At 47.0% G+C, this 22148-nt stretch overlaps 1 protein-coding gene across 1 annotated transcript in view; it reads left to right on the forward strand.

Moving 5' to 3' along the window:
• The first annotated feature begins 736 nt into the window (after nt 1–736).
• Nucleotides 737–22148, forward strand: part of LOC137645772 (protein fantom-like) — a 723952-nt gene continuing 702540 nt past the window's right edge. The window contains 1 exon segment of the mRNA XM_068378685.1: nt 737–1002. The gene's annotated coding sequence lies outside the window, so the exon portion shown is untranslated.

A 22148-nucleotide genomic window follows, 5' to 3' on the forward strand; every position in this document is an offset into this window, starting at 1 on the left:
ATTGGGCTCTAGAAAGGCACTGTTCTTATTTGAACAAATAATACATTTTTATATCTTATAAAAAACATCAGGTATAATAAAAAAAAATGTCGTTATAAAAGGAGTTGTTTTCATGAGAATTATTATTTCAATTGCTCTACAGATAATAATTGAGCAGTTTACTCTATTAAGACAGAAGAAAAAATGTCATGGTTTTTGTAGTCGTGATCATCATTCCCAAACTATAAGGATTAATAAATGAAAAAAATACTATAGCCTACATTTGTGATTCTTAGAAAAATAGGAACAATGTATCAGCGTATCTCTAAACTTTAACCAGAGATGAACAAATATGAATGAACACAACAATTTTGGGGCTGAGAATTGTCATATATAGGTCTACCACTTGAAGATAACATTGTAATGAAAATAAGACTAAATGACATGCAGTTTCGCTTTTACCCAAGCTATTTATTAAAAAAAAGAGAAGGATACTGAAATAAAGTTTGAAAGGAAAAATCATATTTTATTTCCACATAATGCATAGCAAATACCTGTATAGATAGCCTACTGGATAAACTATCAAAGTACGATGCTTATCGCATAACATGGAAGTAAAGGAAAATTAAATGAAAAAAATGAGAGCTATTGAATTAAGAAGCAATGTGTATACGAAAAAAGGTTAAGACAAAAAGAAGAGCAGCGATAAGAGTTTTCCTCTGGCAATACCTTGTGTCATCAAGAAGAAGAAGAAGAACAGAGACCCAAACAAACGTCAAATTTGGATGACGCATACCTGTCAAACATTCAAGAGTTAGTTTCTGGAGGTTAACAAACATTGATAAATGGAGATCTTAACTCAATGATTTGGATTCTTATATAACACGTGAATAGGCTAGCTCGATACAAAGTGTGTCACAACAAAGGGGCCATAAAGACTTAGCAACTGCAGCCTGATTATTGTTCCAGCATGCAGCAGTTTGCATGGTCCTAACCTGTGCATAGAAAACCAACCAACTTACGGTATGTTTATTTTAGATATAATACATTTCGATATGGCAATCACACACTAATTATAAGTAGTATGGGTTTGATTTATTGTTAAATAGATAGGTTATCAGTCTTTCCAACTGATGATTGTGTTTTCATGCCATTCTGACTTGGATCACATCAAAAGTTTTTGTTTCTCCAGACGTATACCGGTATATTGTTTTATAATGATAGTCAACTCCAGTGAGTGTATATACATATACAGTAGACCCCTGCCATACGGCATTAATCCGTTCTAGAGTTGGTATCGTATGGTGAAAATGTCGAATGGCAGGCAATAGAATAGCTAATGCGTGCAAAACCCCAGGTAAAAACATCAGAATTTTATATACTTATTAAAAATTAGTAACAAAATAGTATAGTAAGCACTCTACTACAGTATACTTATATATGATATACATGTACTGTACAGTATATAATTAAATAACATTATAAATAAAAATTATATACTGTGCAAAGGAAAAATGAAATTTTCAATATTTAACTTAGCCGGTGATTATAATAGCTGCAGCTCTGCTGCTCGACAGAAAACTCTACGGAAAAAATCCGCCAGCGATCGCTATGCAGGTAGGGGGTGTACTTCAACAGCGCCATCTGTCGTCCAAGTACCCATTACTCATTGTAAACAAAGAACTCAATTTTCTCTCTGTCGTGCTACCGGCAAGACCTACTAATTTGCTGTTGCTAACTGGATTTGTTTTCACAACTATTTGGTGAAGTACACTATTCTAGTTTTGAGCTTTCGCTGTGCAGGCTTTCTCTTCAATAAATCCTTGCATTCTTTTTTTGATATCGGATTATTTGTTGATGACTTTGGATAGTTTTTGAATTCCCCTTTGACCAATTCAAAATGGCTGACCCTTCTCAAGTCCCAAAATTCAGGAAGTGTAATGCTAGGGACTGTTCAAGGCGTCTTCCGAAGGCCTCTATCGATCCTCACACCGTTTGTTCCAATTGTCGGGATAAAACCTGTCAATTGGAAGATCGATGTGAGGAATGCGTTGGGCTTTCGGAATTCGATTTTATCGAATTCCAAAAATATACACGTAGGCTAGAGAGAGATAGAGTCAGAAGAAGTTCATCTCGTTCTGTTGATTTTTCCTCTCCTCATGCCCCACAACCTATTCCTTCCCCTGTAGTGGTTGCTCCTAATCCCCCTTCTGGCACTCAGGAACCTTCGATGGCTGATATGATGCGTGCCATCCAAGCTCTGGGTGAGAGAGTTGAGTCCCTGGCTAGTGACCGTAACCAGCTCATGGCGGACGTCAAGGAGCTGAAGTGTAAAAGTGCAGTGGGAAGTGATAAAGTGAGTGATAGTGTTGTGGATAGTGTTGCGCTTGAGGGTTCGTCTGTTCGTGCCTGTCGTCCTCCTAGTCCGGGACCTCTTGCAAGCTCCCAAGTCCAGGGGTGAAGCAATGTCGTACGACCAATGGGTTCGAGAGGCTTTAATCAGCGAACAGACGTTCCCTCCGTGGTTTCGGGCGTATCTACCCAAGATCGCCCCACCCACACAAAGACGAGAGAGCCCATTTATTCCTCGTCTGCGGAAGAGGTTTCTCGCAAGAAACCATGGACCAAGGTCTCACGACCACTTAAGCGCAAGTCGGTCCCTTCCGCGCAAGTCCAACGGCCCAGTTGTAGCCACTGGGTCAGTTCGGACTCGCTGCAGTCTTCCGATGACTGCTCACCTCCTAAGAGAGGCAAAGCGGTACCGCCTCAGGCAGTTACACCGTCTGTCGCCGCACCTGCTCCTGCAGACCCTAAGTGGTCTTTGCTGCAGACCATGCAGTCCCAATTAACGTCTCTGATGCAGGACTTTCGTGCGGAGAAGGTTGCTGCTGCACCAGCCTCTTGCCTACAACCAACCACACACTCGGTTGTGCGTCCTGTGGACGCTGAGGCGACCTTCTTGCGCACTCCAGCTGAGAGAGTCCCGCCACCCATGCGTTCCAGTGTGCCCTGCCAGCCGCATGTTGACGTTCAGCGACGCACGGAGCCTTCCGTTGACGTTCGCGAGGTACAACAACCGTCAGAGTTGTTTTGTTTTGACGCGGTGCGTCAACCTCCGCAACCCAGTGTGGTTGCCACTGCTCACCCTCACCAGATTAGACAGTCTGGAGTAGACGCTGTGCGTCCCCGCGCTGCTATGGTTGTTGCCAGCTCACAGACTGGGCAACAGTTCCATGACGTTGCGTACGGTTCAGTCACGCGTGCACCCGTGCGACCGGACTCAGCTAACCAGCCGTTACCTACTCCATTGCCGCTTCCTCCTCAATACTCGGATGATGGACTTGCTGAGGATGATGATGCGGCACACGTTGATGAACCACATTCGGACCTTGACGAGCCTAAGTCCACGCAACCCTCTTTGGACTTTAGAAAAGTTCTTGCTCTGTTCAAAGAGATGTTTCCGGACCAGTTTGTGTCTGTGGCTCCGCGCTCTCCTCCGTCAGAGTTTGTATTAGGTACGCCGTCATCCTCGCCTGCCTTTACTAGACTCGTCCTCGCACGCTCGTCCAAGAGAGCTTTACGAGTGATAGGAGAATGGATGCAGTCCAAAAAGAGTCTAGGGAAGACAGCCTTTACGTTTCCCCCTGCTAGACTCTCTTCCAGATCGAGCGTCTGGTATGCCACGGGAGAAGTTCTCGGCTTGGGAGTTCCTGCCTCTGCCCAGGGCGACTTCTCAAGTCTTTTAGACTCTCCCCGCAGGCTAGCCATGAGACGCTCTAAGATATGTTGGTCATCTTCGGACCTAGACCACCTGTTGAAAGGGATATTTAGAGCCTTCAAGGTCTTCAACTTTTTAGACTGGTGTCTGGGAGCTTTGAGCAGGAAGATCTCCCCGACAGAGAAGGAAACTTCCTTGCTCATTATGTCCTGCATGGACAAGGCCATACGTGACGGGTCTAATGAGCTTGCTGCATCGTTCGTATCTGGAGTCCTCAAGAAGCGTGAGAACCTTTGCTCTTTCCTGTCAGCTGGAGTGACACCTTGTCAAAGATCCGAACTTCTGTTTGCTCCTCTTTCTAAGTGCCTTTTTCCAGAGGACTTGATTAAGGAGATTGCTGCTTCTTTGATACAGAAGGACACTCATGACCTGGTTGCGTCCTCTGCCCGCAAAGCCACCCCTTTGCCTACCTTGTCAGCTAGACCAAGGATGGACACTCCAGCGTCCTGATTTATTCCGCCCTTTCGTGGCAGAGCCTCCAGCAGAGGAGGTGCTCGTGCCGAAGGGAGACGTGGGAAGAAGAAAGGAACCAAGTCCTTTAAAGGCAGAGTCTGACTGCCAACTTCTTCAGACAGCAGTGGGAGCCAGACTCAAGAACTTCTGGCAGACCTGGGAGAAGAGAGGCGCAGATGCACAATCTGTGAAGTTGCTCAGAGAGGGGTACAAGATCCCGTTTGTACGAAAACCCCCTCTAGCAACGTCTCCCATCGATCTCTCTCCCAGGTACAGAGAGGAAGACAAGAGACGAGCATTGAAACAGGAGGTGTCTCTCTTACTAGAAAAGGGAGCGGTAGTCAAAGTCCTGGACCATCAAACCCCGGGCTTCTACAACCGTCTCTTCTTAGTGGCAAAGAAGACAGGAGGGTGGAGGCCGGTGCTAGACGTCAGTGCGCTGAATGTCTTTGTCACAAAGCAGACGTTCTCCATGGAGACCACAAAGTCCGTTCTAGCAGCGGTCAGAAGGGAAGACTGGATGGTCTCTTTAGACCTAAGGGACGCATACTTCCACGTCCCCATCCACCCAGACTCCCAACCTTTTCTGAGATTTGTTTACGAAAAGGTTGTCTACCAGTTTCAAGCCCTGTGCTTTGGCCTAAGCACAGCTCCTCTTGTGTTTACGAGGCTGATGAGGAATGTAGCCAAATTCCTTCATTTAGCGGACATCCGAGCCTCCCTCTATTTGGACGACTGGCTTCTAAGAGCTTCTTCCAGTCGTCGCTGTCTGAAGGATCTAAAGTGGACTCTAGATCTGACCAAGGAATTGGGTCTCCTTGTCAATATGGAAAAGTCTCAAGTGGTCCCATCCCAAACTATTGTGTATTTAGGGATGGATATTCACAGTCTAGCTTTTCGGGCTTTTCCGTCGGCCCCCAGAACAAGTCAAGCCCTGTTATGCATCCAGAACATGCTGAAGAAGGAACGATGTTCAGTCAGGCAGTGGATGAGTCGGATAGGGACACTATCATCCCTGAAACAGTTCGTATCATTAGGAAGACTACACCTCCGTCCTCTTCAATATCACCTAGCTGTTTACTGGAAAAAGGACAAGACGCTAGAAGCGGTCTCGATCCCCATTTCCGAGAAGATGAAGTCTTCCCTGACTTGGTGGAAGGACAGTATCAGCCTCAGAGAGGGTCAGCCCCTGGCTGTTCAGACTCCCAACCACGTTCTCTTCTCGGACGCATCGGACACAGGCTGGGGCGCGACATTGGACGGTCGGGAATGCTCGGGAACTTGGAACTCGAGTCAAAGGACAATGCATATCAACTGCAAGGAGCTACTGGCAGTTCATCTGGCCTTGAAAAGCTTCAAGTCTCTCCTTCAAGGCAAAGTGGTGGAAGTGAACTCGGACAACACCACGGCTTTGGCGTACATCTCCAAGCAAGGAGGGACCCACTCTATGACGTTGTACGAGATCGCAAGGGACCTCCTCACCTGGTCAAAAGGTCTAAACATTTCACTAGTAACGAGGTTCATCCAAGGCAACTTGAATGTCATGGCAGATTGCCTCAGTCGGTAGGGACAAATCATTCCAACAGAATGGACCCTACACAAGGATGTGTGCAAGAGACTTTGGGCCACATGGGGCCAGCCAACCATAGATCTCTTCGCAACCTCGATGACCAAGAGGCTCCCAATATATTGCTCACCAATCCCGGACCCAGCAGCAGTTCATATAGATGCCTTTCTCCTAGATTGGTCACATCTAGACCTATATGCATTCCCCCCGTTCAAGGTTGTCAACAAGGTACTGCAGAAGTTCTCCTCTCACGAAGGGACAAGGTTGACGTTAGTTGCTCCCCTCTGGCCCGCGAGAGAATGGTTCACCGAGGTACTTCGATGGCTAGTGGACGTTCCCAGAACTCTTCCTCTAAGGGTGGACTTTCTACGTCAGCCACACGTAAAGAAGGTACACCAAGGCCTCCACGCTCTTCGTCTGACTGCCTTCAGACTATCGAAAGACTCTCGAGAGCTAGAGGCTTTTTGAAGGAGGCAGCCAGGGCGATTGCTAGAGCAAGGAGGACATCCACCCTTAGAGTCTACCAATCGAAGTGGGAAGTCTTCCGAAACTGGTGCAAGTCAGTATCGGTATCCTCGACCAGTACCTCTGTAACTCAAATAGCTGACTTCCTTTTATACCTGAGGAAAGAACGATCTCTTTCAGCTCCCACTATCAAGGGTTACAGAAGCATGTTGGCATCAGTCTTCCGTCACAGAGGCTTAGATCTTTCCAACAACAAAGATCTACAGGACCTCCTTAAGTCTTTTGAGACCACGAAGGAGCGTCGTTTGGCTACACCTGGTTGGAATTTAGACGTGGTACTAAGATTCCTCATGTCAGAAAGGTTCGAGCCGCTACAATCAGCCTCCTTTAAAGATCTCACTTTAAAGACTCTTTTCCTGGTTTGCTTAGCCACAGCTAAAAGAGTCAGTGAGATTCACGCCTTCAGCAGGAACATCGGATTTTCATCTGAAACGGCTACATGTTCTCTACAACTTGGTTTTCTAGCCAAAAACGAGCTACCTTCTCGTCCTTGGCCGAAATCGTTCGATATTCCAAGCCTATCAAATATGGTTGGAAATGAAATAGAAAGAATCTTATGCCCTGTGAGAGCTCTTAAGTTCTATTTAAGACGAACTAAACCTTTACGAGGACAGTCAGAAGCTTTATGGTGTTCAGTTAAGAAACCATCTTTGCCTATGTCAAAGAATGCTTTATCCTATTTTATCAGACTGTTAATACGAGAAGCTCATTCACATCTGAGTGAGGAAGACCAAGCTTTGCTGAAGGTAAGGACACATGAAGTTAGAGCTGTCGCAACTTCAGTGGCCTTTAAACAAAATAGATCTCTGTGAAGTATAATGGACGCAACCTATTGGAGAAGCAAGTCAGTGTTCGCGTCTTTTTATCTTAAGGATGTCCAGTCTCTTTACGAGAACTGCTACACTCTGGGACCATTCGTAGCAGCGAGTGCAGTAGTGGGTGAGGGCTCAGCCACTACAATCCCCTAATTCCATAACCTTTTTAATCTTTCTCTTGAAATGTTTTTTGTTGTTGTTTTTGGGTTGTCCGGAAGGCTAAGAAGCCTTTCGCATCCTGGTTGATTTGGCGGGTGGTCAAATTCTTTTCTTGAGAAGCGCCTAGATTAGAGGTTTTGATGAGGTCCTGTGGTATGGGTTGCAACCCTTCATACTTCAGATCCTAGGGGTCGCTCAGCATCCTAAGAGGATCGCGAGGCTCCGTAAGGAAGACGTACTTAAAAAGGCAGAGTAATTGTTCAAGTCGACTTCCTTACCAGGTACCTATTTATTTTATTTTTGTTATTTTGATAACTTCTAAAATGAAATAAAAAAAATCCTTAGCTCATAATAATGTAAACATATATTGCTGGTCTCTACCCACCCCCCTGGGTGTGAATCAGCTATTATAATCACCGGCTAAGTTAAATATTGAAAAATGTTATTTTGATAATAAAATAAATTTTTGAATATACTTACCCGGTGATTATAAATTAAAGGACCCTCCCTTCCTCCCCAATAGAGACGCAGTGGACCGAGGAGAAAATTGAGTTCTTTGTTTACAATGAGTAATGGGTACTTGGACGACAGATGGCGCTGTTGAAGTACACCCCCTACCTGCATAGCAATCGCTGGCGGATTTTTTCCGTAGAGTTTTCTGTCGAGCAGCAGAGCTGCAGCTATTATAATCACCGGGTAAGTATATTCAAAAATTTATTTTATTATCAAAATAACATTTTTATTTACCTTTGGAGTGATGTGATTTGAGCTGCTAGTGGGTGGAGGCAGAGGTGGGAGGAGACGGCAGATATAAAAACGTATCAATGCTAATTATGTTATGTACACCTATTAATAAATCTATTCTTATTATTAAACACTTAAGATGAAAAATGCTTTATTTTAATATTTTTGTCTTTTGAAATATTTTTTATGATTTTTGTTTTTAGAACTTAAAAGATTACTCTTTTTTAGCTTTTTTAATAGAATCGCTTATATCATCTTTGCTTTCTGACACTTTTCTTTTGGAGAAATATCTATCCAAAGAAGCCTGTTTCTGACGACTTCTCAAAATATTTCTAAAACGACTCATACACTTGACATTAACACTCTCCAGAAGATGACCTGTGTGAAGTTTTTCTGGGTGTTTTTTTTTTTATCAATGAATCTCGTAAGGTTTTTATACCAACCGATAGCTTCCCCTATTTCTGCCGATGTCGTTTCTTCAGTCCCCCCCCCCCCACGTCCTCTCCACCAATAGAGCTGTGCTCTTCTTGAATGATGGTCAACTGCATTGCCTCTAACTCCTTCAAGTCTTCAGTCGTAAGCTCCTCCCTGTGCTTCTCGATAAGGTTATCGTCGTCAGCCTCATCGACAACAACCTCCATGCGCATGCCTTCTTCGTATTTCTTTATTATCTCCAGCTTCGTTTCCATAGTAATCATCATCTTACTTTTCCCTTTAACATCACTAGCAATCTTGGGACCCATGGATAACGAATTAAAATTGGAATTAAGCACTAAAATGCACAAAAAATACGATATTGCAAGCACTCACACGAGATCAAGTCTTTACGAAACGCACACGAGATTCTGAACTAAGCGCGCGATTGACAAAGAGAGAGAGAGAGAGGCAGCATCTCTCAGGCATTTTAGGAGGGATTTCGGCCAATAGCGTATCGGCATCTTAGTGACGCCGTGACGCCGACCAATAGCAGACCAGCTTCTTAGTGACGTATGAGCGTGGTGGTAGGCGAGTGACTCGCACAGTCATGCGCGTAAAAACCGCCAAGTTTGAACTTTGGAATTTGATGCCTTAAGGTGGGGAAAATGTCGTAACGAGGGGACGAAAAAACATCGTATTCCACACCGTAACGTGAAAAAAACATAAGCTGGGGACGCCGTACCCCAGGGGTCTACTGTACTTGGATGTATGTATGATGATAGCCATGCCACATAACTCCCTTACTTTCAAACCTATCATTAAGAATACAGCAGTTTAAAGGGGGTCGAAGGGGGCTATTAGCTCTTCCGTTAGGTAAGTAGGTAAGCACACGGCTTGTAGATTAAGTTGGGTAGGAAAGGGTATTTGTTTACAAGACCACGCTCTCCATTTACTCCCAAATTATGCAGTCCTGTAGCTCTCTTGTACAGTAATTAGGAGGTTCTTTTGAATGCTGGGAAAGCAAAAAATGGCAAAATTTGTCTGTTTATTTATGCTAGCATCGCAAACTTCTGTTTGGTTGACTATGTTGATGATGTCAGTTCAAGGTTGCTTAGGAAACCGAGCTAGTTTTTTTTATAACCGTTCCCCCCTTGCTCAACATATCTTGCCAGTTTTTGCTTTCCCAGCATTTAAAGAACCTCCTTATTTACTGTCGTGAAGAGGAGAGCTGCAGGACTGCATAATTTTGGAGCAAATAGAGAGTGTGGTATTGTAAACAAATACCTAGGAAAGTTTAGGCTAGGTGTCGTTCTATGCATGTGGGAGATGCTGTTCATCGTTATACAAAGGCTCCAATATAGTGTTACAGTTCATTGACACAAATGCTTAGATAGTTTTATTTACAGTTATATCACCAGTCAAGCTTCTTGCATGCAGTTATTCTCGGAAATCATCTCATAGCATAAAAGACATTAGGGTTTTTTAATTTCTAGAGTAGGTTAAGGGGCTAGGTTGCAAAGGGAGGGTAAGGATACAGCCGTTAGGTAATGTTAGGTAGGGCCACCTTAGGTTGTCACATATCCCTGTAATTTCCTTACAATTCTAACACATAGTTGATCTGTCACCTTAGAGAAGAGGATTGCAGTACAGTATTTGACTATTGGTAATATGTTTGTTCCTATACATATACACACCCTCATCCATTACTAGTTTACTGAAAGCTTAGCTGGAAGTCTGTTATTAAAATCAATGACTATGTGTCGTTAGTTACTGGTGAGTGATGGGGAAGTCCCACCTCCTCGCCAACATACTTAGTAGCCACTTTCATTTTAGCTGCCTGATAGTACAAACATATTTGAGACATCCCCAACTGTTGTTTTAACCTGTTACTTTCATTTTAGATAAGTTGGTTGACAGATTGTTGTGCAAGAGGGATCTCAAGGAAGAAATGAGGTTTATTTATACTCATAAACAAACTTTAGTCCTTTAATAAGGTATAATTTCAGAGTAGCTGGAATGCAGTTGTTGAAATTTTATAACAAAGTGCGGTTGTTACTGGTGGGTGGCGGGGAAGTCCTGCCACCATTGCCATCACGATGGATAGCCACAGAAAAGTACAGTACACAAGTATTCTTTGCGCTTAACAAAGCTTGGCTGTTATTAATATTTGTTCCTACACTAGATACAAACCCTCATTCTTTACTATAGGAGATATTCTAGCGCGAGCTGGAAAATACGGCAGAAAACCTTAACAAGGTCGTTATGGACTGGGCCGGTAGTTATCCACCTGTTAGGGGTGGGGGACTGCCGGTCGGTAGCTACTGAATACCTTCAACCGAATTCTAGCCGTCGCAGTGGTAACACCGCTGCTCCTGCTTTTGTTTGACTGGCAGACTAGCCTTTCTTTAGTGTGTTTTTTATTAACTTTTTCTTTTTCTTTTTCTGTATTAGTTGTGATGTCCTCTATTATGAGGAAGTGTCCTGGGATTCCCCCAAAATCTTGTGGCACATTCATGTCACCACCGGAGGTGGATCCTCATTCCCTATGCCCTTCGTGCAGAGGTCATAGGTGTTCTGAAGGCTCCCCCTGCCATGTATGTAGAGAATGGTCGCCCTCTCAGTGGGAAAAGTTCGTGAAGAGGAAAAAGAAGAAATCCAAGAAGGATTCGTTACCTCCAAGTTCGCCGTCGAAAGGTAAGGACTCTTGGGCCTCTTCTTCGGCCTCTCAATCTCTCCCTTCAGACTCTTCCTTGCCTCCATCCTCCGGGGGGAAGTCAAGGAAGAGCGGCACCATTGACTTAACCCCCATTCCCCCTGGTCAGGCGGATCACGTTGCCCTTCCCAGTGGGACAATTTTTTCCGCCATCGGGAATTAACTCTATTACCGCTTCCATTCCAGATCACGTACGAGCGGTATGGCCAGCCCTTGGACTTCCTGGTTCTCCTTCGGTGGAAGTGTGGAACCAGTTCCTCGTGGGCACAGTTTTACCTCAGGCCCCTTCTGTTTTGGAACCTTCGGGAGTTCCGGACCTCGTCTTCATCCCGTCAACCCAGTCGGCGGCCGCTGAAGTGTCGGCAGATATAGTAACTTCAGCTCCCGCGGCGCCTACTTCGCTTCTAGCTTGCGCTTCTACGAAACCACAATGTCGCAAGCGCAATCATTGCAATACCTCTCCCTCCCCCTCCTCTTCCTCCTCATCGTCTTCGTCCTCCTTGGAGGCTAGGAGGGAGACAGAGAAGAGGAAAAGGAGAGCTCGCTTTCCTTCGCCCAGACGTTCTCGTGGGAGAGAGAGGTGACATAGGAAGAGACGTCATCGTTCTCGCTCTTCCTCGCCTTCCATCTCTTCACGAAAGGTCTCGCCGAGAGACTATAAGCGCTCTCGTCATAAACATAAGAAGAGCGCATCCTCGCGTCATCGTTCTGCCTTGCGATCGTCTTCCTCTCGCGAGGGGTCATCTAGGCGCTTTAAGAAAAAGAGCTCTACGATACGTTCTCGCTCTTCGTCACAAGAGAGTTCTTCTAAGCGTAATAAGCGCTCCCGTTTGAGCGATTTTTCATCTAATCGTGCCCGGTGCGCGGACATGGGAAGAGCGCACTCTGAGCGCGATCCCTCTCCTCCACATATTAATTTGAGGAGCTCAGATCGCTCTAGGGAAGGGAGAAAGAGCGCTTCTCCTCGCCGTCGCTTTGTACCAACAGAGAGAGAGCGCTCCCATCCTTCAACCTCCCGATCGCGCAAGTCTCCTGACTTTTCCGCGTGGGGTCATTCACTTCGCCCTTGTGTTTCAGACAGAACAGCTCCGGTTCCCGTGCTCCCTAACGAGTTACGGAATACGAACCTCACGAGAACCTCGGAAGAAGACGCAGGGGTTCAAGCTTTCTTTTCCTTGGTTGAGAACAGAGGGAAAAGGCCAGACCGCCGATCAATGCGACCTCTTACTGAGACAGTACCGATAATTCGGTCGCCTACGCCTAGACCATCGACTTCCAGGCAAGATCAGGCGCGTGCGGTGCCATTAGCCCGTGCTTAGCCTTCCCTTGGAATAACGGCAATGGAGTATCCTACTTCGCCGTTACTTCCAGACACTCGGGCTTCTATCGCCCTCCCTCGCAAGAAATTAGCGCGACCGGAAGATTCCTCGGAAGAACAACCATCAAAGGACTTAGAGTCCTCCTATCTTAGGGCTCTAAGAACGATGTGTAATATCTCAGGCCTCGGTGATCCACATCTGTCGCCTCGAAATACCGACGCTCCAGCTTTAGACAGACTATGTCGTCCTCCACCAAACCCTAAGACCAGAATCGAACTTCCCTGGTCTATTCTCACTGCAGGTCGTCTGAGGAAGGTCTCGCAGGCGGTCTCGGGGAAAACGGGTTCCTTGAAGTCTCAAGGGTCCCATAAACTTCTGCAATTCCTGTTTTCGAGGCAAAAGCGTTTTTACAAGGTCAGAGACGCCAACCCTTCTCCTCTGACCCTGGATCCCCTCACAGCAAGGCTCACACCTGGCTGCTCTTCAGAGAGACTCTCTTCTCTCCCAGTCTCCTTCACCGCCACAGAAGCCTCGGCAATGGAAGCAGCGTCAATGTCCCTTCTGGAGGCATTATCCTGGTTTGACACGTGGTCAGGCACAGTCGGCTACCTAGCGAGTCACGAAGACCTATCAAACCAAAACTCCATGCAGTCCCTGCAGGAAGTCCTAGCTGCTGGGGCTAAGACAGTGGACTTCCTAACTGCTACAACTGCAACCATGTGGGGCAACTGGATTCTCAAAAGGAGGGAATCAGTAGTTTCAAGACTGCATAGGAGCATCGGTAAGACCGAGAAGTCAGATTTGAGAAACAAGGATCTTCTGCAAACCCTCCTCTTTTCTAAACAGGCAGTTTCCTCTGCCTTAGATACTTGGAGGAAAGTGACACAGGACACCGCGATGCAAAAGGCTGCTTCCCTTCGCACAATGCAACAGCAGCCAACTCCACAACCCAAAACCCCAACTGCAACTCCACTCCCAGCCAAGAGCCTCAGCTGCCCCTCTTTTATAGCCAAACCTATGGGGAGAGGAAAGTCGGCTCCTCCTAAGGCTAAAGGCAGAGGGAGGAACCCTAGACAGAAATAGGGTAATGGCTCCCCCCTCACAGTGCGTATGGGGGTGCCTGCAGGGGAGTTGGAGGAGGTGGAAGGCTATGGGGGCCATGCAATGGACCATCAAGGTGCTTCGTTGTGGGTACCGCATCCCCTTCATAGGCCCTCCTCCTCGTCTAATTCCTCCCCCGATCTTGTCCTCCCAGGTCCCTCGGGATCCCGGGAAACAGCAAGCCCTAGCTCGGGAGATAAAGAGCATGCTTCTAAAAGGCGCCATTCAAAAGGTTTCCAACACCTCCCCGGGGTTTTTCAGTCACCTCTTTCAGGTAGAGAAAGCCTCGGGAGGTTGGAGACCAGTAATCGATCTCTCGACCTTGAATCAGTTTGTGAAGCAAACTCCATTCAAAATGGAGACAGCAGCCTCCGTGACCCAAGCGGTGCGTCCAGGAGACTTTATGGCATCTGTGGACTCAAAAGATGCATATTTCCAAGTGCCGATCCATCGCGCATATCGGAAATTCCTTTTCTTTCTGGTTCAGGGTCGAATCTTTGAGTTCAAAGTCCTATGCTTCGACCTCTCGACCGCCCCACAGGTCTTTACGAAGGTTTTCGAACTCGTATCCTCGTGGGCTCACAAGCACGGAATACGTCTGCTAAGATACCTGGACAATTGGCTACTCCTGGCCTCGTCCAGGGAGCTAGCTCTGGATCACCTGAGAAGACTTCTAGACCTTTGCAAGGACCTGGGGATCCTTTTAAATGCAGAGAAGTCTTGCTTGACTCCAACCCAAGTCTTAAACTATCTGGGTATGTCCATCAACACCCAGGTAGGGAGGGTGTTCCCTTCGGAAAACAGACTTCGGAGACTGGAACAATCCATCGCCCAACTCTTGTCTCCACTGCCGCCTACAGCCAAGTCGTGGCAGTCTTCTGGGCCATCTTTCCTCCCTGGAAAAACTAGTTCCAGGCGGAAGATCAAGAATGAGAAGGCTCCAGGGGCATCTGAAGACCCATTGGTCTCAAAAGATCGATTCCCCATTCTTGTCAGTGGAGGTTCCAGCTCTGGTGATACAAGATCTTCTTTGGTGGTCAACCAGAGAGAATACCCAAAAGGGCATTCCCCTCCAAAGGCCCAGTCCGAAGTTAAAACTCTTTTTGGACGCATCGCTACGGACCAGGGGTTCCCACCTAGGCCCGAAATTAGCATCAGGTGTTTAGACTCCGATAGAACAAACTCTCCATATAAATCACCTAGAATTATTAGCAGCCTGGAAAGGCCTAAAATACTTTGTAAAAGATCTACAAGGACTAGAGGTGGTGCTGATGAGCGACAACTCCACAGCCGTCTCGTACATCAACAAACAAGGGGGTATTCTGGCAAGAGACCCCTGTGTGCTAGCGGTCCAGATTTGCCAGTGGGTGGAAGGTCACAACATTTCTCTCATAGCCAGGTTTATTCTGGGCCGGAGAAACATCATGACTGATCAACTAAGCAGGCATCACCAAGTGTTGAGTGGCGAATGGTCTTTCGATCCTCGAGTAGCGAAGACAGTAATAGCTTTGTAGGGTTTCCCCACAATAGACCTGTTCGCCACTTCTCTGAATGCGAAACTTCCCCGCTACGGGTCCCCAGTTCCAGACCATCAGGCAGCGATCCAGGACGCCCTTCAACATTCTTGGGACAACATGGACGCATATGCCTTTCCACCCTTTTGCCTGCTCAGAAGGGTGATCAACAAACTCAGGACCTCCCGGAACTGCAAGCTAACTCTAATAGCTCCAGCATGGCCAAGCAGAGAGTGGTACGCAGACTTTCTTTCCCTGCTGGTTCAGGTTCCAAGGTTCCTCCCTCCAGAACCCCTTCTGCTGACCCAGCTACACAGGGTATCCCCCTTGGGAGAATCCCCTTCCTGAAGCTTCAGGCCTGGAGGCTGTCCTGTCACTCCTCAGAAGCAGAGGCTTTTCAGGGAAGGTGGCTGAGCACATGTCCAGGCACCTGCGCCAATCTTCCACAAACCTCTACCAAGCAAGATGGAGAGTGTTTGCCGCTTGGTGCAGAGGGCGAGGCATGTCTCCACTCGATCCCTCTCTTCCATTAGTGGCAGACTTCCTTGTGTACCTCAGAGAGGAAAAACTCCTCTCAGTCTCGGCAATTAAAGGCTATCGTTCAGCCTTAAGCCTCATCTGTAGACCGAGAGGGGTTGACCTTTCCACTTCAAAAGATATCACCTTGTTGATTCGAGGTTTTGAGAGATCTTGCCCCCCAGTTGAGATTAGACCACCACCTTGGGACACGTCCCTGGTCTTACGTTCCTTGAAGGGACCACCCTATGAGCCCTTAAATAGGACCTCTGACTACTTCCTAACCCTTAAGACCATCTTCCTAGTAGCTCTGGCCTTGGCAAATAGGGTCAGTGAACTTCATGGTCTATCCTACGAAGTCACTCATTCTAGAGGATGGGGGAAAGTCTCGCTCAACTTCGTGCCAGGCTTTGTGGCCAAAACTCAGAATCCTTCATCGGCCGATGAGAGGTTTAGAGAATTTCAATTTTCCAGCCTCAATAGGGTAACACAGGATACTGACCAATTGCTACTGTGCCCAGTCAGGGCGCTAAGGAAATACTGTACCTGAAGCGCACCAGACCTTTCAGACCACGCCTCCATCATCTCTTCCTCAGTACCAACAAGGTAAAGAAGAGAATCTCTCGCAACACCATCTCTTTCTGGCTCAAGAAAGTTATTGCGAGAGCCATTCACGGAGACCCAGAGGCAGCTCAATCCAAAGCCCATCAAGTTAGGCGAGTGGCTGCCTCACTGGCGTTTAAGAAAAATTTTTCAGTCTCCCAAGTCTTAAGAGCTGGAGTCTGGAAACGCCAATCTACATTCACCACTCACTACTTAACCGATGTGACACATAGGTCTCTAAACACCTTTTCTATAGGGCCTATTGTGGCAGGTCAACAGGTGCTGTAGCTACCTTACGCCCTTTCAGGGGACAGTAGCCATTGGTCGGGGATTCTGTGTTACACTAGGTTTTTATAAGGACATCCATCTATCTTCTGCACTTCCTTCTTCCTCCCATCTGGGTATCCTAGTATGTAACCAGTTTCAGCTGGACTCACCAATGGAAATAAGGTAGGAAACTCATCTGACTCCTCTCACAGGGTATAAGTTATACTCGTAGTCACAAGGGTTCCCCTTTTCAAGGTCAGGGGAATCCTAAGTATGAAAGGGTCCGAGTCGTATGTTCCCGACCCTCTTCATCCTGAAACATTTGTTTCCACGTAATTACAAACTTTCAGTCGTGCTAAGATTATGGGGATCTACAAAGAAAAGTTAACAGGAGATTTTTTAATCAAAAGAGTCTAGTCTGAGGACTATCTTCCCTAGGAATAGGGAACTCCTCGACTACCTTGACCTCAAGACTAAGTCTCCTATAGTAAAGAATGATTGTTTGTATCTAGTGTAGGAACAAATGACAAATTTATAACAGAGTTTGTATTTTTCCTAAAATACAAACGCGAATTCTTTACACAAATCTTCCTTCTGTCACAGCCCCCTAAAAATAGTCCTAGCTAGAATCAGATTGAAGGTATTCAGTAGCTACCGACCGGCAGTCCCCCTACCCCTAACAGGTGGATAACTACCGGCCCGGTCGTTAACGACCTTGTTAAGGTTTTCTGCCGTATTTTCCAGCCCGCGCTAGAATATCTACTTTAGTAAAGAATTTGGGTTTGTAAGTTAGGAAAAATACAAACGCTCTTATAAGTTTGTCATTTTTATTTTTCAGAGCGTACCTGTATGATTATTATGGAGGCACCACATGTAGGCAAGTGATCGTGTTCTGGTAAACATGGTCATAATTGCATGAGGTTTATGCCCTGGTAGGAGGTGGACCCCTGTTCTTTATGTCCTTTTGAGAGGACACATAACTGTGTGCAGTCCCCCTTTGATGAGTACAGGGCCTAGCATCCTTTGCAATGGAGTAGAAAGAGGAAGCCCAAGAGGTATTCTTTGGCTTTGCTGTCTTCCCCCAAGCCAAAGTCTACAGGTTCTCTTTATTCTCCAGCCAGTGCTCAGAGTTAGGTACCTTCTCCTGCTTCCCCTGTGGGGAAAGGCAGTAAAGGAGGGTGACACCAACCCTAACCTTGGGGCAAGCTTCGGGAGAGCTGAACTTTACACCTTCCCCCATCGGAGGTGAATGACCCCTCCCTTCCTCTTGTATTGCTCCTGCCATTACAGACACTGACAACGACTCCTTTAAGGACCAGGCCCTGTGCACCTAATGGCCTTGAGTATCAAATGTGTTCCTTCAATGGAGAAACTCTTTCTGGCATTAGTCCTAGATTGTCCAAGCATGCTACTGATGCTCCCCTTGGGGAAGGAGCTCTTGATGTCAAGCCTGCATTCGATCCATCAATGGGCTACCAGATCCATCGGTAGCCCCTCTGGATGGAAAGGAAACTTGTCTTGGAGCAGTTTTACTGTACTTGGAAACCCCTGAAGGCCAATGCAGCTCGGCCCTGGTCAGAGGGATTGAGGGGTGCCAAAAAGAAGGTAGTGTCCCAGGCAACTGGGGCCGCCACCTCTTTCTGCTCCAACTCATCCTCCAAGCTCCTCCTCCTCCGTTTGTGTTTCAAAGGATGTACTATGAAATCCTCGGGGAGGCTCTCCCTACCTTGCCTCTTAATCATTCCATAGAGGCACTCTTAAGGGCCTCGCCCTTCGAGAAGCTTACGGGACCTCCAGTCTTGTTCTCTGTCTCCGAGATCCTCAACCAGGAGAAGGTTGCGAAGTATGCCATGCAGGCTACTTCTTGGCTCAACTTCTGGTCGGGGTCTTTAGGACAACTAATTCAATCTAAGGATCTGTCCCGGGAGTCTTCCAGGAAGTCTCTGGAAACTTTCCTACTGTCTGGTTCTCCCACCATTGAGTTTCTCCTCCATCAGGTGGTGAAACTTTGGACCAACACCATCCTGAAGAGGAGGGATGCCATCATAGAAACATTCCATAGGCAACTTCCTCAGGTCGAGGTGGCGAGACTCAGGAATGCACTTTTCGAAAGTACAGTAATTCCCTTTTCAACCCCAAGGATGTCGAGTGGGTGGCAGAGAGGTGAAGGAAGTCCAGCCAGGACTCCTTCATCCAAAAGGGCTTAACAGCCTTTCCTTACACTTCTCAGCTACAAAGGAAACCACCTCTGAAACTGCAGTCGAAAAGGGCTAGAGACCCGAAACAATAGGGTCAAAAGGGATCTAAGCAAGCCCTTAGGGGCAAAAAGTCCTTTCGTGGAGGAAAGGGAAAGAGGGCATTTGGTCGAGGCCGATCCCACTAGGACAGGCAGTCCTCTCATTTGTCCATCTGTGGGGGGATGCCTGCAAAGCCGCTGGCAGAGGTGGCTTCATCAGGGGTCCGAGGCCTGGACGGTCGAGGTGATTCGTTCAGGGTATCGCATCCTGTTCGCTCTCTCTATCACTCCACTGACTCGAGTGCCTCTTCCATTGAACTCGTATGCAAAGGGATCCGCACAGGAGTGTCCAGACCATGTTGGAGAAGGCCACTCTCCAAGAGGTCCTCGATGGGTCTCCAGGCTTTTACAGTCGACTCTTTCTTGTGAGAAAGGCGTTTGGAGGATGGAGACTAGTCATCAACCTCTCAGCTCTGAACAGGTTTGTTGAACAGACCCCGTTCAGAATGGAGACGGCAGACACTGTCAGACAGGCGATAAGACCGCAGGACTTCATGTGCACTCTAGACCTGAAGGATCCGTCTTTCAGGAAGTATCTAAGATTCATGCTGAACCAGATGCATTACCAGTTCTGAGTGCTGTGTTTCGGTCTTTCCACAGCATCCCAGGTCTTCACGTGTGTTCGCCCTAGTGTCATCTTGGGCTCACAGAGTCGGCATCCGTCTCCTAAGATACTTGGATGACTGTCTTATTCTGGCAGACTCAGAGGCTATCCTTTTCTGCCACTGAGATGACCTTCTAAGGTTTTGCCAGGATCTGTGGATTGTGGTAGACCTCGAGAAGTCTCATCTGCTTCCCTCTCAAGAACTGGTATACTGTACCTAGGCATGCGCATAGACACATTAACGCACAAGGCTTTCCCATCAGACGAAAGAATTCAGAGGCTTAGTAAGATAGCACAGTTCTTCCTTAGGAGGGAAGAGCTCCCAGCGCAGAGTTGGATTCGCCTTCTCGATCACCTGTCTTCTCTGACTAGGCTGGTTCCCAACAGTCGCCTCAGGATTTCTCCAGTGGCGTCTGAAATTTCCAGTGGAATCAGTCCAGCGGTTCCAGAGATCATCTAGTCCAAATAGGTCTAGAGGAACGGTCGTATCTCAGATGATGGCTGGTGGATCCGAACCTCTGCAAAGGGGTTGATCTTCTTGTCTCTCCCGTGGAGTTGATGCTCTTTTCAAATGCATCCAAAGAAGGGTTGGGGGCCCATATGCTGCACCATTAATCTCCGGCCGATGGCCTGAAATAGAAAGGTACCAGTACATAAATCTTTTAGAGATAAAGACAGCCTTCCTGGTCCTCAAACAATTCCACCAGGTCCTGGTAGGCCACTCCGTGGTTTTGATGAGTGACAACACCGCAGTAGTAGCTTATCTGAACAATCAAGGTGGTACCTTTTCGCAGCAGCTGTGCCATCTTGCAATAGAGATACTCAGATGGGCAGAAGACAACTAGGTGACCCTATCAGCCCGCTTCATTCCAGGTAAGCGGAATGTGCTAGCAGACAAGATGAGCAGAACGACTCAGATAGTTGGCACCTAGTGATCTTTGAATCCTCTGATAGCCAACAAAGTCCTGTCTTTGTGCAGTTCCCCAACAGTGGATCTGTTCACAATGTCCCTGAATTTCAGGCTCCCGTTACGCTGCTCCCCAGTCCCAGATCCCCAAGCTCTTTGGCAAGATGCTTTCCAGCAATGGTGGATAAACGTGGATGCTTACGCTTTTCCCCCGTTCTATCTGATGAGAAAAGTCCTCGACCAGGTATGAGCAAGCATCAAATTACAAATGACTCTTATAGCTCCGCTATGGTATCATGCAGAGTGGTTCCTGGACCTTCTGCAACTCCTCACGGAGATTCCGAGGGAGCTCCTTCCACGGCATGATCTGCTCAAACAACCATATGCTAACATCTTCCGCAGAATTGTAGCTTCGCTTTGGCTTCACGCCTGGAGACTGTCCAGTACCTCCTCACACAGAGAGACTTTTCGTAACCAGTTGCAAAAGAATGGCTGGACACCTCAGTAGATCCACATAGGCAGTCTGTGGTTAGTGTTGTGGAAGGGGTATCTCTCCCCTCGATGCCACTGTTCCAACTATAGCAAAGTTCCTTGTATACCTTCGAGAAGAAATGCTTCTTACGGTCTCAGCAGTCAAAGGCTACTGCTCAGCCTTAAGTCTCTCCTTTAAACTGAAAGGAGTTGATATTTCATCCCCGTTGGAACTTTCTTTGCTCATACTGTATGTAGTTACAAGCTTAATTGTCCCCAGTCAGAGCTTAGACCACCTCCTTGGAACGGGGTTCAGCTCCTTCGGTGTCTGTAGGGCCCCCCTTACGAATCATTACACCAGGCTTCCGATCGCCACCTCATGTGGAAGATGGTGTTCCTGCTCACGTTGGCTTCGGCCAAGAGAGTCGGTGAACTACATGGTCTATCTGCTGACGTCTCCCACTCCAGGAGATAGGGAGAAGTAATCCTTAGCTACGTCCCTGAGTTCTTTGCTAAGACTCAAAATCCAGGTGTGCTGGACTTCAGGTTTGGCACATTCCGGATAGAAAGTCTTCGTTCTATAACCGAAGTTCCAGACCAACTGTTATTATGTCCAGCAAGGAATCTGAGGTGTTACGTAAACTTAAAGAGAACAGCAGCAGCTCGCCCACGTGTGCAAGTGCTTTTCGTTAGCAAGGGGATGGTCAAGAAGAGGGGCACGAGAAATATGATTTATTCTTGGATCAGGAAAGTGATTGAGAATGCTCTCAATCCAGACTCTCCTCCGTCCAATTGACCCAGAGCTCATGACATCAGGGGCATTGCAAATTCCCTGGCATTCAAGAAAATCTTCTCTGTGGAGCAGGTATGCAAAGGGCCATGTGGAAATGTCAGATGACCTTCACTGCCCACTACCTGCAAGACCTAACCCACAGGAACAGGGAAACTTTTCCATTTCTCCTGTGGTGGCTGCACAACAAGTGGTCCAAATGCCTCAAGCTCCTTGATGGATAAGTTGCTGAGGGTTGAGGGCTAAGGTTACCGGGTCAGTATGTGGTGAATGAGAAAGAATGTCAGGCTCCTTTCTTCCTTTCACCTTCTCCCCCCCTGGGGACAACAGGGCCCCAAAACCACAGCATAGCTAACTGCACCTCTCTGCAGATAAGACTCATTTCCCTTGTGCATCCTGATTATTTTATATAGTATTTTGTTACGTCCCCAATACCTCTTTAGGGAGGGTATTGGGTAAGTCTTAGAACTCTAGGCTTGTACTTGAGTTCCTACGTAAAGACAAGCCACTAGTCTCTCACACAAGCTTCTGCAAGCCACTACCAGTGCATTACTTTGTAACGACATTTGATTTTAGCGAAGGTAGGGCTCCTAATTAGATCATAGATTGA

Source organism: Palaemon carinicauda, chromosome 8, assembly GCF_036898095.1.
Source record: "Palaemon carinicauda isolate YSFRI2023 chromosome 8, ASM3689809v2, whole genome shotgun sequence".
Lineage (NCBI taxonomy): Eukaryota > Metazoa > Arthropoda > Malacostraca > Decapoda > Palaemonidae > Palaemon > Palaemon carinicauda.